We start from the raw sequence: 14505 nt of genomic DNA on the forward strand, positions 1-14505 counted from the left end.
GCGATGACTATGCCTGGAGGTTTCAGGCTACCACATGCCGAACCTTTACATCATTCTGATTGGTACCTTTTTTTTTGCCAAGTCTAGGCCTACAATTGCCATTGTGTGCGTTTGAGCGAGCAACACAGAAAGACCTCCAGCGCGAATGCGGAATACGATTCACGCACACACACCATTAATAAAACAACCGTCTGAGGAAACAACAACAATATTTGTTTTAATATGAAAAAAAAAAAAAGAAAAAAATCTATCCCACCCAGTTTTGTTTCAATTTTTCTAGTTTTCAGGTTTTTCCTTGAGAAAAAAAAATAAAATAAAAATAAAAATAAAACCCCCAAAAAACAACGATATTTTTTTCAATTTTTCTTGAAAAAAAAAAACTTTACAAAAAAAAGTGTTTATTTGACTTACCTTTGAACCTTTTCTCGAACAAAAAAATCGGTCAATGTTAAGTTTCTTTCCAACTCCTCAAAAAACATTTTTAAAGATTTTCGGTGGTGCTGAAAACGAATATCACATTTAAATTTGGAGTAGATTAGCAGTTTTCATGATATGAAGAAATTTTTTCAAAAAGTGGGGGATCACTTTCCTATATAAATTTAACGTAAAATGAGCACCCACCTTCTGCCCACATAGTAATTTCTTCATATCAAAACAAATTTACCGGATATTCGTTTTCAGCATCTCCGAAAACCGGCGCTGTTTTTTTTTTTTTACTAAGATTCGTTCATTTTTTCATCTCATAATTTAGGACGCTAATTATGCTGTCAGTAAGTTTACAAAACCATACTTTTTTTTCATTATACAACTTGTATAGCTGTTAACAGGTGCTTCAGCAGTTAAATATTTCACAAAAATTCTGTTTACATTAGGGGGCTCCACAGCCCCATAATGTACACAGAATTTATGTGAAATATTAAACGATTCTGCTTTAATGGTTTAATAGTTAATGTCGGCACGTTACTTACGGAAAAACGGTTAATTCAACTACATAAGCACCTGTTAAAAACTATACAAGTTCTATAATTGAATATCCACTTAAAAAAATGCTTATGTAAGCTTACTGGCGGCATTATTAGCGTCCTAACAAAACAAACAAACAAAAAAAAAAATGAACGAATCTCTTAATTAAAAACAAAAACAAAACAGCGCCGGTTTTCGGGGGTGCTAAAAACGAAAATCACAGTTAAATTTGTTTTATGATATGAAGAAATTATTAGGTGGCCAGAAAGTGGGTGCTCATTTTACGTCAAATTTATATAGGACAGTGATCCCCCCCTTTTTGAAAAAGTAATTTCTTCATATCATGCCCCAAATTTAAATGTGATATTCGTTTTCAGAACCACAGGAGAGAAGTTGCGAGCCTTTGTTTTATGGTTACTTCCATGGCAGGTGCTCGTCTGAGCTCCAAACCTTGGTCCCCCCTCGCCGATCTTTCACAAAAAACATTCGTCTAGCTGAAACCACTGTCAAAACTTTTCCCCACCAAAACCAAAACGTAGATTCCATAAACAAAGCTTCTTAGAAGTGCACGCCTGTGCAACTTTGTTCCGTCTGCCCGTTTCCCACCTGACTACAACTTGGATGTCTTCAAGTCCAACATAAACAAGTTCCTGATGAACCGCCCCCTTAAGTAGACACTTTATCAAATCTCAACATTACCGTACTGTACACGTAATAACCCTTATCCCCGAGTGGCTTCCGGGCCTTGATAAGTGGTGACCACATTGTAAAAAAAAAAAAAAAAAAAAAAAAAAATACCGAAAACTTATAAAAGTCGTCATTTTAAAGTTTTTTGAGGAGTTGGAAAGAAACTTGACATTGACCACAAAATCTTTAACATTATTTATCTAAAAAATATATGGTGCTCATGTAGAGAGTGATCTGCGCTATTTTTTAAATCGTATTTCCACGTTTAATTAAAGTTTTACCATATGTTTTTATTATTCAATTGTAAGGTACACAATAGGTACAAAACACGCTTCCCTCCCCATGTTTAGAATGGCTTTTTAAATAATAACGTTATTATTTCAGCACGGAGCACTCTCTGCATGAGTACCAAATATATATATATATATATATATATATATATATATATATATATATATATATATATACATATATATATATATATATATATATATATATATATATATATATATATATATATATATATATATAGCAAAAACAAAACAAAACCAAAAATATTATTATAAGATTTTTCTTTACAGTTAATAAAATTTAAAATTAAAGGTAGGTTTTCTTTTCTTGTTATGCTTTCATCGGCGACGCTCGGCTTAATTTCCTAAGCGACGCTCTGTTTACTCCGGCTGTTGGCGTCATGTTCCGGAGAAAGCCGGGATGACTCTGAGTTCACTCTCTGCATGAATACCAAAAAGTTACTTAAGAATTAAGAATAAGCGAAAAAAAAAGATTACCTCCGAATTAAAAATAAAAATAATAATTCAACTTAGAAGGTAATATATGTTAGTGTTGAGACGATTGATCGGAATCGGAAAAATCGGAGCTTTTGGGGGTATCGGAATCGATATTGGAATCGGAAAATTTGAGCCTACTTTCCGATGCCAAAACCGATTCCTTAAATTATCTTTCATTTGATTTTGGTTTAAAAAACATCTTCCACTGCTTATAGTAACAATAACGTAATACATGTTTATTGATTTAAACTTCCAGTAAAACTAAAAACCCCACATCGCCCCCCTCTCACAAGTGTGCTTTTACGTGTGAAAAAATATAAGATGTGTTTTTACAGTAATCCGGATAAAATAACGATTTTATGGTTAAATATTTAGAGATTTATAAAGAATCGGAATCGGAATCGGTAATTGTATCGGAATCGGAAATTTAGTACGGAATCGGTAATTGTATCAGAATCGGGAAAATATTGGAATCGTTCCATCACTATTACACACACACACACGCACACACACACACACACACACACACACACACACACACACACACACACACACACACAAACACATATATATATATCATAATATTAAGCTGAATGTGTGTGTGTGTGTGTGTCTGGTCACGAATAGGCTCCTATATGGTTGACTATTTTAAAAAACTGATTACATATAATAATAGAAGATGTATCGAGACACAGGAATGGGTATGTTTGATCTGGCAAAACGATGGTTCATTAAAATTGTGGGGTCTGCGTTCGCTCCTGGTCCACAAAGTATGGAAATAAAAAATTTAAAAATAAAAAAAAAACGTTTTCAAGTGTTTTTGATATAGATGTACATAAGAATACTTTCATAAGTATGTTTCAACTTAAATAGGGATGGTATAATAAAATTGTGGGGTCTGCGTTCGCGCCTGGTCTCCATAGAATGGAAATATGTCACAAAGTTTAACAAGGTTTTTTAATATAGATCCACAGAATATTTTGATAAGTGTCTCAGTGTGAATAGGTATGGCATAATAAATTATGGGGTTTATCTGTTTTATTTTTACTTTCATCATATTTTGATTTGGTTTTGATACCCCCAAATTCAATCCAAATTTACAACCCTTCCTTTTCATAACCTATCAACATATACTTTCATAAATCAGTCCATTTTCTGTAGGCTGTTTTGAACCCAGTCAACGACGAGTACTTTTGCTAGTATATATATATATATATATATATATATATATATATATATATATATATATATATATATATATAGGCGCACACGCACATGAGCGAGTGTACAGAAAGTAGTGTCTATCGATGTGTTTTGCGAATAAAACGCATATCATTCATAAATGTTCGTATGAAAAGCACGTCTGGGAGACAAGAATAAAAAGAAATAATAAATGTAATAAAACAAATAAAAAACAAAATAAAAGACCCTTACCCAACGATAGTCACGTTATCATATCGTACCTTCCAATGGAAATAAGGGACATTTTCAACAGCGTAATATAAAAGGAATCTAGTGATGTGGGTTGGGCGAGAAAACAAGGAATGGTTAAAATATGAAAGCGAAAGCGAACAAAACAAAACAAAAACACAATGGCCTATTGACGTTGCCATGGGAGACAACAGCAAACAACAGAGAGAATATTTCTTTCTTTGAAAATCTCTTCAGTTCAGATGAATTTGGGATGCGCTGCGCAAGTCTGGCTATAGTCATTGCTGCGTCTAAGAGAAAGAGTATGAGAGCGATTGGCATAGACTGGAAGATAGATAAATATATAAAATGATAGATAGATGGAGAGAGAGAGAGAGAGAGAGAGAGAGAGAGAGAGAGAGAGAGAGAGAGAGAGAGAGAACAGAGAAAGATAAAGAAAGACCAAGATTATAGGATAGATAGTTAGACACAGATATATCGAGAGCCATTAAGAGATAGGGTGTTAGCTAACTAGAGAGAGAGAGAGAGAGAGAGAGAGAGGAGGAGGAGGAGGAGAAGGAGGAGGAGGATGAGAAGGAGGAGGAGGAGGAGGAGGAGGAGGAGGAGGAGGAGGAGGAGATAGAGATTGCTTTTGATTCTTTGTGCGAAGGTTTCACACGTAATCACCTAAGAGTAGAATCTTATTCGGGAGAGGGGATCATTTAATTTAAGGTGTTATATTTTTTACGTTCAATCCTATTCACTTGTCTCCTCACGAGGGCAGATTTAGACAAAAAATCGATTTGTAATCTAAGGAACCTGGATTAGGACAAAAATAAAAATTGCATTAGTCTAGAAAGATTTCTTCTTTCACTGGCCGAAGACAGAAAAATTAAAGTCCAGTACCATAACAGATACTACGCCTTGAATTAGCTACTTACTAAAAGACATGACATATAGTTTGATAAATCAGCCAAAAAAGATGTTATTTTGTTAAAAGTTTGCGTACAAAGAAAATTCTCACGAATAACAAAACTAAAAAGGTTTCGTTATTTATTTGAGAACATGTTTCGGTGACTACCGCGCACTCGTTAACCCTTATGCTCGAATATGTTGTATTGTCGGGAGTATATATGCGGCCATATCACCTTGAAAATACCGGTTCTCGCCCAATCACCGAAGTTATGCAACGTAGAGCTTGGTTAGTACTTAGATGGGTGACTGCTTAGGAATACCAGGCGCTGTAAGCATTTTCTTTAGAACTCAAAGATTTATGTGGGCGTTTGTTAAAAACACGCAGAAGCTCTAGCGTCATATATAGCTTCTTCCAGTAAAATCATCCCCATGTGTACGTCGTGAGTTTTGCTACGATAACGGGCCTTTGGTGAAGGGCAAGTGTTCAGCGCCAGAAAACTGAATCCCCCCTGACTTGTGTGATAAGGCTAAGCGTGATGTAACCCTGACAGAAAATTTCAGAGGAAATAGGACGTGCTGACTGCGGCATTCATGACCACCGGCGTATGGACTATGCTCGGGTGCCCAATTACCTAAGTTATGAGTAAATCACATTAGGGGTAGAAGGTGCTCCTACGTGAAAGCAATCCTTCTAGGATAGGACAATTCTTACGAAAAATCTGCGGCCGAATCAATTACCGGTCATCTTGCAATGGCTTGTCACTGGGTTATTGTTGCGGAGGCTCAGAGAATGGCAGTCGTGTCGCTTGTCACTTTAATACAATGATGTACAGATGTCACTCAGGATATCTTATATATATATATATATATATATATATATATATATATATATATATATATATATATATATATATATAAAGCTGAACGTCTGTGTGTGTGTGTTACTGGTCAGGAATAGGCTGCTATATGGTTGACTATTTTAGAAACTGATTACATATAATGATAGAAGATGTATCGAGGATCAGGGATGGGTATATTTGATCTCGTAGAACGGTGGTTCATTAAAATTGTGGGGTCTGCCTTCGCGCCTGGCCTCCAAGTATGGAGATAAAAAAAACGTTTACACGTGTTTTTGATATAGATGTACATAAGAATACTTTGATAAGCATGTTTCAACTTAAATAGGGATGGTATAATAAAATTGTGGGGTCTGCGTTCGCACCTGTACTCCATGGAAATATGGCACAAACTAACAAAGACTTTTCATATCTATTTGCGTAAGTATACTTTGATAATTATGTTTCAGTTTGAAGAAATATGGTACAATAAAATTATTGCGTGTTCATTCGCGCCTGACCTCCATAGAATGTAAATATGTAACAAAGTTTAACAAGGTTTTGTAAAAGGGGTGAGGGTCCACAATAACACCGTAACTTTAATCTTAATTCACGTTAGTTTTATTTATTTTTTTGAGTAAAATCATATTGTGTCGAATAAATTCACCTCATAAATTCACGTTCTTATTGAAGTGAAAGAAAAAAAAGTCGGAACTTTAGACAATTCTTGATACAAATTTTGCATAACTCTGTTTTTTTTCTTCTCTACTTGCACGTTGCACTCTTTTGGAAATAGATAAATAGATAAATAATAAAAGATAAGAACGTTACTTGTCATCGTGTCAAAAGAAGGAAAAAATCCTGCTCACGTGATTACGTGTCTTTTTAAAAACATTTACATAACTTTTTTATTTTTATTTATATATCTGTTTTAGCTTTTTTGTCAGTGTACAAAAGGGAATTCAGTTCATTACAAAGCTTTCTGCGTGTTCTTTACATTACAATAGTACAACCCTGAATCCGACGGCGCAATACTACACCGTTCAATACAGTAAAACTGAAACGAAGCTGTTCTGCTTGAAAAGGGCGCTATTTTCTTCTTATTCATATTCATATCGATTCTTTGCTTAAAAAAAAACTAAAGTAATTATGTGTTTACTTTTTTAATATCCCATTTTGCTGTTTCGGACTATTTTACTTCATTATTTTTCAAAAGTGTTTTTGTTTCTTTATTTTTCGATATTCTGTCGATATTATTTAGTAAGAGTGTTTAGCAGAAAAGCCAACAAACGACTACCCGAAAAAATAAATATACAAGAAATAAATGTTACCATAGTCAATAAACGTTCAGTTCATGTTTTTTTGTTTTGAAATAGTTTTTAATGCTCTTTACTTGAAATAATTTCAGCGAACCGAAATTAAAAAGAAATTTGAGGCGATAACTACTTAAATGAATTTTTATATAAACTACACATGCCATAATCGAATATTCCTCAAGCACAAAATAACGGAAAACATAAATATATGTTTATAAATATTCGTTACGTTGACGGAACTCTCTTAAATTGTTAACACAGAATGCTCAGGTGCTCCTCCTTCAAATTGAAAACGGGGCTCTCCATTTCAAAGTCGCTGCCATTTGGATTTTTCTTTAAACCGGTTCGTAAATTAAAAAAAAAAATTTTTTTTACAAACTACTTAAAAATACAAACCAATGAAATTTTCAACCATAAAAGTAACTTTTAAGTACTATGGTAACATTTATTTCTTGTATATTTATGCTATTATATATATAACATTTTCTCTTTGTAAGGAAACATCATTTTGGCTACAAATGGAAACAAAGTTGATATGAAAAAATATATTTTCGCGAAAATTATCTTTACTTTCACCATATTTTGCTTAGGGTAAAATTTTTGAGTATCTTTACAACCCCCTCCTTTTCATAAACCTATTATATTTTCATCAATCACAGTCCATTTTCTGTAGGCTGTTTTTGAACCCAGTCAACGACGGGTACTTCTGCTAATATATATATATATATATATATATATATATATATATGTATATATATACACATGTGTCTTGTATATATACATATATATATGTGTGTGTGTGTGTGTTTGTATGTATCTAAATTCATTTATCGTCTCGTGGTATAAAATGTTCTTCTAATGAATGTGTGTATGCAGAGTGTATATACGTTTGTATATACGTGTTTTATATAACTTGTGTATATGCGTGTGTTTGTCAATGACCGTCTAACGTTGTAATAATCTACTCTAGTTTTTTTCCATCATTCGTTGAATTAATGCGTGTATAACACTTTCGGCAGTGTTGATATATTAACAGATACAGTTTAACAATGGATATGTAATATTTACAACAGAAAGGGACAAATAACAGTATCTGGGGTTTTATATCGGCCAATGGAGAAACATGCGGAGTCTATATTTGTGTCTTGATTTAACGGATTCTCGGATTAGATGCAAATGAAGATTTGGACAACATGAAATTTTAGTGGTATTTACAGCAACTTTATTTACCGATGTTTCCCTCCATTAGAAAGCTGCAACACTGGTCCTAGACTTTTACATTCGACATTTTCTCCTACTTGGAGCCATTACTGTCCATGGACTGTCTTTCTACCTCTGGTTACCAAATGGGTTTGCTTTCTCTGACTTCCAACTCTATATGTGCTTTCATAAGTAGTGACTTCCTTGTTAGAGAAGTAAAACGGTGCGACAAGTAAATAAAACAAAGAAGCAATAACACTGCAAATGAAATGACGATGCGATGATGTGTGATAGGAGAAGTGTTTGCTAGAAAGAAAAAAAAAAGACATAGTGAAAACATTAAAGAAGAAAGAGGAATCAGAAAAAAAAAGAAGGAAGAAGATAAAAAGAGAAAAAAAGGAAACGAAATAAAAAACGAATAAGAAACGAAGAAGAAAGAGGAAGCGAATAACATGGGGGAAAAGAAGGAAAGGAAAGAAGGGTACAAAAATCGAAGGAAGAGAGCAAGAAGAGAAAAATAATAAAAGGTGATAATGAAATGAATATCTAAAAAAACAAAACAAAAAAAAAACGAAGGAATATGAGAAAAGTAAGACGAAATAAGGAGAAACAAGAAAAACGAGTGGATAAAAAATAATCTGAAGATAGAGGGAAAGAAGACTGGGAAAAGAAGAAGAAGAAGAAGAAGTAGAAAAAAAGAGAAAAAGGCCAAGAAGAAAGAAAAAAGAACAGAAGAAATATGAGAGCAGTAGGAGCAAAAGAGGAAAGAAAAGATCAAGTAGATAAGAGAAAGAAAGAGAAAAGCAAGTAAATATAGGCAAACATTATAGATGGAAAAAGAAGACTCATAGAAAAGAGTTGACAAGAGAAGAGAGAGAGAGAGAGAAAGAGAAAGAGAAAAAGAATGAGAAAGATGGGGAGGGGGGAGAAAGAGGCGAATGAATGGCAGTCAAAGAAGAGCCATAAAAAGGGGGAAGTCGTACAAGAGAAGAATGTCCGAAAGATTTACGGACAGGATGAAATTTGGTCAGTCGGTCAATCAGAACTTCTATCACTAAAACTAAAATCCAGATACAACAAGAAAAAGAAAAAGAAAAAAAAAACAAAAACAAAGAGAAGACAAAATAGTTTAAGAAGAAGGAGGGGAGAGAAGGGCCGCTCCTTTTTCTCCTTTGACCATTTTTTCGTTTTCCTCCCTTATTTACTTTTCTTTTTTCCACTTTTTTGTGTGTATGTCACCATAAATTAGCACCACACCAAATAAGTGAGGAGAGTCAAGGAGGTTGGAAAGACCGAGGAGAGAAAGCACTAGCCAGACCGTGAGATGAGTGCAGGAGACTGGAACCTCGGCGTGGCTTATTTCCATCCAAATTCCAGAAAAGACCAATGGTCGCCTCCAACGGGAAATCAACGACAAGCGACTTATTTGCAAATGTTGGCGAAAGAGGTGAAGAGTACTGAGAATCTGAGGAGACTTGTTGTCACGAAGATTCCGGGGAATACCACCGGTTTTTATCAGTAAGCAGTCTCAGATGATGACCTGTGTGAGAACTCTTAGTGGGTGAAACAACAACAACAACAGCAGCAGCAGCAGCAGCAACAACAATAATAATAATTGATGCACTTGGCTCAATTCCAGATGACCTTGAGAAACAGTTGACCTCCTTGGGAATCAAGTACAACATCACCGTACTCCAAAAGTCTGTTCTGCTTTGCACAACAAACATTCCTACGCCAGGTGCTTTCCGTCTAATTGACTCTTTGACTATACTCAATAGCTTTGGTGTAAAAGTCCGCTCTTGAGTGGAAAAAAAAATCGGTGAACACATGACAACACTGTGAAGTTAACAAACAAAATAATAATAATAATAATAATAATAATAATAATAATAATAATAATAAGAAGAAGAAGAAGAAGAAGAAGAAGCAGATAATGAAGGATAAGGATGGGAGGGGAGAAGGAATAAGGAGAAAGTAGATTTGATGAAGAATAAGACAACAAATTGGTGCAACAACGCAAGGAAATTGCCGGTGGAAAAAGAATTAGAAAGAGAAGAAAAAAGAGGAGAGGAAAAAGAATGAGGAATAGAAAAGTAAATGGCAGATGGACAAAGAAGAAGAAGTAGAAGTAGTAGAAGAAGAAGAAGAAGAAGAAGAAGAAGAAGAAATCTTGCTGGTGATGAATGGCCAGAGGTTTACGAACCGGTGGTAACGCAGTTGGTTGGTCGGTATATCACGAAAAATAAAAGTCGGAGACAAGATGATGAATACTATTGAAAGATTCCGGTCCTACCGCGAATTCCAAGGTGCGCGTCTGTAAATAGGAACATCCATCAGTTTTTACACACATGCGATGAACACGCCAGACGAGGAGAAGAGAAGCCATGTCACTTCAAAGTAGTTCATTTCTAAGGAGTGAGGGTAGAATGTGGAGTATTTTCGGGGATTTGGGCCAGGCATCTCCGGCTTTCAGATTGGTAAAGATAGCTTAGCAGAGAGAGAGAGAGAGAGAGAGAGAGAGAGAGAGAGAGAGAGAGAGAGAGAGAGAGAGAGAGAGAGAGAAAGCGAGAGTGAGAGTAAGAGAGAGTGAGAGAAAGAGAGAGTGCGCGCGCGAGAAAAAGACAGAGAGAGGGAGAGAGAGAGAGAGAGGGAGGAAAGGGGGGTGGGAAAGAGAAGCATTATTGTCCAAAATGCTCGGAATATAAATAATGGGAAAAAGAAAAGCAGGAAAACTAGACGGCCACGTTTCTACAGTATTTCCTATCTGATAGGAAACAGAAAGTGCGTAGTAAGAATAAAAAACGATAAACAAGAAAGTGATGCAAATGACTTCCTGGCCAATCCGTCTCCCTCGTTCCTTATCTCCCCTGATATAGGTATTTATGAAGGATGATAGCAATGCAGAAAATCTTCAATGGTGAAAGGAAGTATGAACAAAAACCAACAATCGAAGCCAATATTTGCGTTATAAATCTTCACTAAATAATTTTGTTTTCAAATAAATCTTTCACATAACAGATCAGTAAAAAAATATCCGAGATAGTGCAGCATCTTTGATAATTTCTATAGAGAACTCCCTTCTCTAAAAATAACGCAAATGTGAACTTCATTTATAGTTTGAAGTATTTTCATTTTAAATCTCGCTTATCTATCTGTGATAGCTCAAGAGGTAGGGAATGCGGATGGAGCGCTAAATGTTTTGGTTTCAATTTTAACTGATGCCACCCAAGCCATTTCATTTTTTTTTTAATCTTTTTAAATTAGTACTGTATTTTAGATAGAATTTCATATACAATAGAGAATTGGCTTTGTAATAATATATAAGAAATTTGTATGAATCAAAATGTATTTAAGCGTATTTCACGATCGTACAAAGCCGGGCACCCCGCTAGTTAATATAACATACACACGCGCACGCACACATACGCACACGCATGCGTGCATGAATTCCCGAAACAAAACATTTTATGCTGCTTTTATGTCTCTTTACGAGGATTGAAATCCAAATATAATGTTACTAAGTTTTATATCTGGAACCTGCATTCGCATTTTTATCAAAATCTATTACACGATTTTGATTCCCGAAAATATCTAAAATCTAAAGCTTAAGTTAAAAGAGGGTTTAAGAAGAAACTGAAATTCATGGCATTTTGCTTAATTAATGTATATCGACTAAGCTCTAGATTCAATGCAAATTTTAAATATTTGAATTTTTAATTGTAACGTCTTAATAGATAAAACGTTACAATTAAAGATTCAAATAACAACGTTCTTAAAATCCGTTGAGGAAACTCAAGAAAAACAGAAATATGTTAAATATTCATTAGTTGATGCCTAATGTCTATTGTTAAAATCTCACAAAAATTGGAATTATCTGAAATTACATGAAAAACTCCAATTCCCTGTTTGTCCTCTTTGTGTAACAGAGCGCGGACGCGCGTTTGCAAATACTGAACAGTGTGCGGAATTACGTCACGCCAATAAAAGACCGAGGATCACGTTAGAGAAGTGGCTGACGTCACAGCCATAACGAGAAAAATGAAGAAATAAATGTCATTGTTATAGGATGCTTTAAACATCTCAAAAACGGTAAGCATGACAGTATCCAAGAACATCCAAGCTCCAACATGCAAGTTACAATCTCACAATGTACTAGTTAAACAAGTTGATAAATTCAAATATCTGGGATACTGGATCACATCTGATGGAAGGTGCACGACTGAAATACAAAGTCGGATAGCTGCAGCCAAAGTCACCTTCAAGAGATCATGCCCATCAATCATAGCCAACAGAAACATAAAAATAAACACCAAATTTAGAACTCTGCGAACGTACGTATGATCTGTTCTATTATACGGTTGTAGGTGCTTGACAATCAGCAACGCAACGAGGAAGAGACTAGAGACAACTGAAACTTAGTTCATGAGAAGAATTTTGAAGATTTCCAGGACAGAAAGAAAACAAACCAGAAGGTATTAGAAATGGCAAACCTAGAAAGGTCTCTCATAAGAACAGTACGAAAAAGACAAACGGGTTTCATAGGCCATGTCTACAGAAAAAAAGCGGAATAGAGCAGATTAGTTTGACAGGAAAGGAGCAGAGAACAACAGCGAGAAACATACGGTGACAGTATGACTACCTGGGCATCAGCAAAAATGATGAGCAACAATGAATTCATGAATGCATCGAGAGAAAGAGATAAACTGAGAGCTATAGCCGTCAATACTAACAACGGGCAGGACACCACTTGATGTTATAAGAAAAAGCGAGTTGAGTTATTATTTGTCTTCTGTTTCTTGCGACGTAGACTGCGTGTGACATGTGCGTCATATGTGTAAGAGTGGGTGGCGTTACATTTGCAGAAAACTGAATTAAATTACATATAGTCTTACGGCTAGCAGCTGTGTGGCAAAATTAATAATGATCGGTTAATTATTTTAGGAATGAATTCTGTATATACAAATATATAAGCGATATGCAGACACACATAATTTTATATAGAGGTTATGTCTGTGTACGTCAGTTTTGTTATTTTAATGTAAACTCGCGATACTCCCCAATACTATTTTTTTACATGGAAGTCACCACTTATCAAGGAGGCCGCTCGGGGATAAGGGTTATTGCGTGTACAGTAAACAATGGGATAATATCGCAGTAATCGTTAGTAATGGAGATATGATAAAGTGTCTTACTTAAGGGGGGCGGTTTATCAGGAATTTGTTTATGTTGGACTTGAAGACATCCACGTTGTAGTGAAGTGAGAAACAGGCAAACAGAAGAGAGTTCCACAGGCGTGCACTTCTAAGAAATAAACTTTGTTCATGGAATCTACGTTTTGATTTAGGCACAGATAAAGAGTGAGGGAAATTTTTGGCAGTGGTTTCAGCTGGACGGGTGTTTTTTCTGAAAGATTGGTGAGGGGGGACCAGAAATTGGAGCTCAGACGATCACTTCCCATAGGAATAACGATAAAACAACGACAAGCTCGCAACGTCCCTTCAGTGGGAGAGATTTCAATACACCAGAGTGTCACGATACCCAGATTGAAAAGCATTGATTAGGTGAGATCATTCTTCTCATGTATTGAATGTTAAAAATACATTCGTGAAATGTGAGACGAGTTTTTCTATCTTTTGCGTTTTAATACCCTAACACTTTTTTTTTTATTCCAGTTATTTTTTTATTTTTAAATTATTTATTTATTTATTCTCTTTATGATGCGACTTCACATTCTTCTACTTCCAACGCGAAATATTTATTGTCGGTGTTCACTTTGATTGTTCGATTTAGGGAGGAGATTTTTAGCGCAACCGTTAAAACACTTTCAAGAGAAAAATGTTAACAATAAACAGCGTCCTTGATCCGAATTCGCCTCGCCAGGTACAAAGGCAGTTTCCTGTTCTCAGAGGGGAAATTTTTCAGTAAAAAGAATATTTCCAGTCGATCATACCAAAATATTTCATTTTTTTCTATCTCCCTCACAATACAATATTTTACCATATATATATATATATATATATATATATATATATATATGAAATTGTGAAATTTGGAATATAGATTTTATCATATATATATGTATATATATATACATATATATATATATATTTATATGACAAAAATCTATATTCCAAATTTCATGATGTTGACCATCTTACAATTTATTCCTTTAATTCCATTGATACTTACAATCCTTTACAATTTAATATGTCCAGCAAATAAAATTATGAACATTTACAGCATGGGTTATGTAAGTGTCAACGGAATTAAAAGAATAAATTGTAAGATGGTCAACATCATAAAATTTGAAATATGAACTTTTGGCAGTTATTTGTTATATGCTCTGTAATCACATTGAGCTTCTTAAATTAAGGATTTGTACGTATAAAA

General features: G+C 34.7%; 1 pseudogene; it reads left to right on the plus strand.

The window, feature by feature from the left end:
* The first annotated feature begins 4979 nt into the window (after positions 1-4979).
* On the plus strand, positions 4980-5098 carry LOC145265662 (5S ribosomal RNA; annotated as a pseudogene).
* Positions 5099-14505: the final 9407 nt, after the last annotated feature.

The sequence above is a fragment of the Euprymna scolopes genome, chromosome 3, assembly GCF_053919585.1.
Source record: "Euprymna scolopes isolate OS-2025 chromosome 3, ASM5391958v1, whole genome shotgun sequence".
NCBI classification, from domain to species: domain Eukaryota; kingdom Metazoa; phylum Mollusca; class Cephalopoda; order Sepiida; family Sepiolidae; genus Euprymna; species Euprymna scolopes.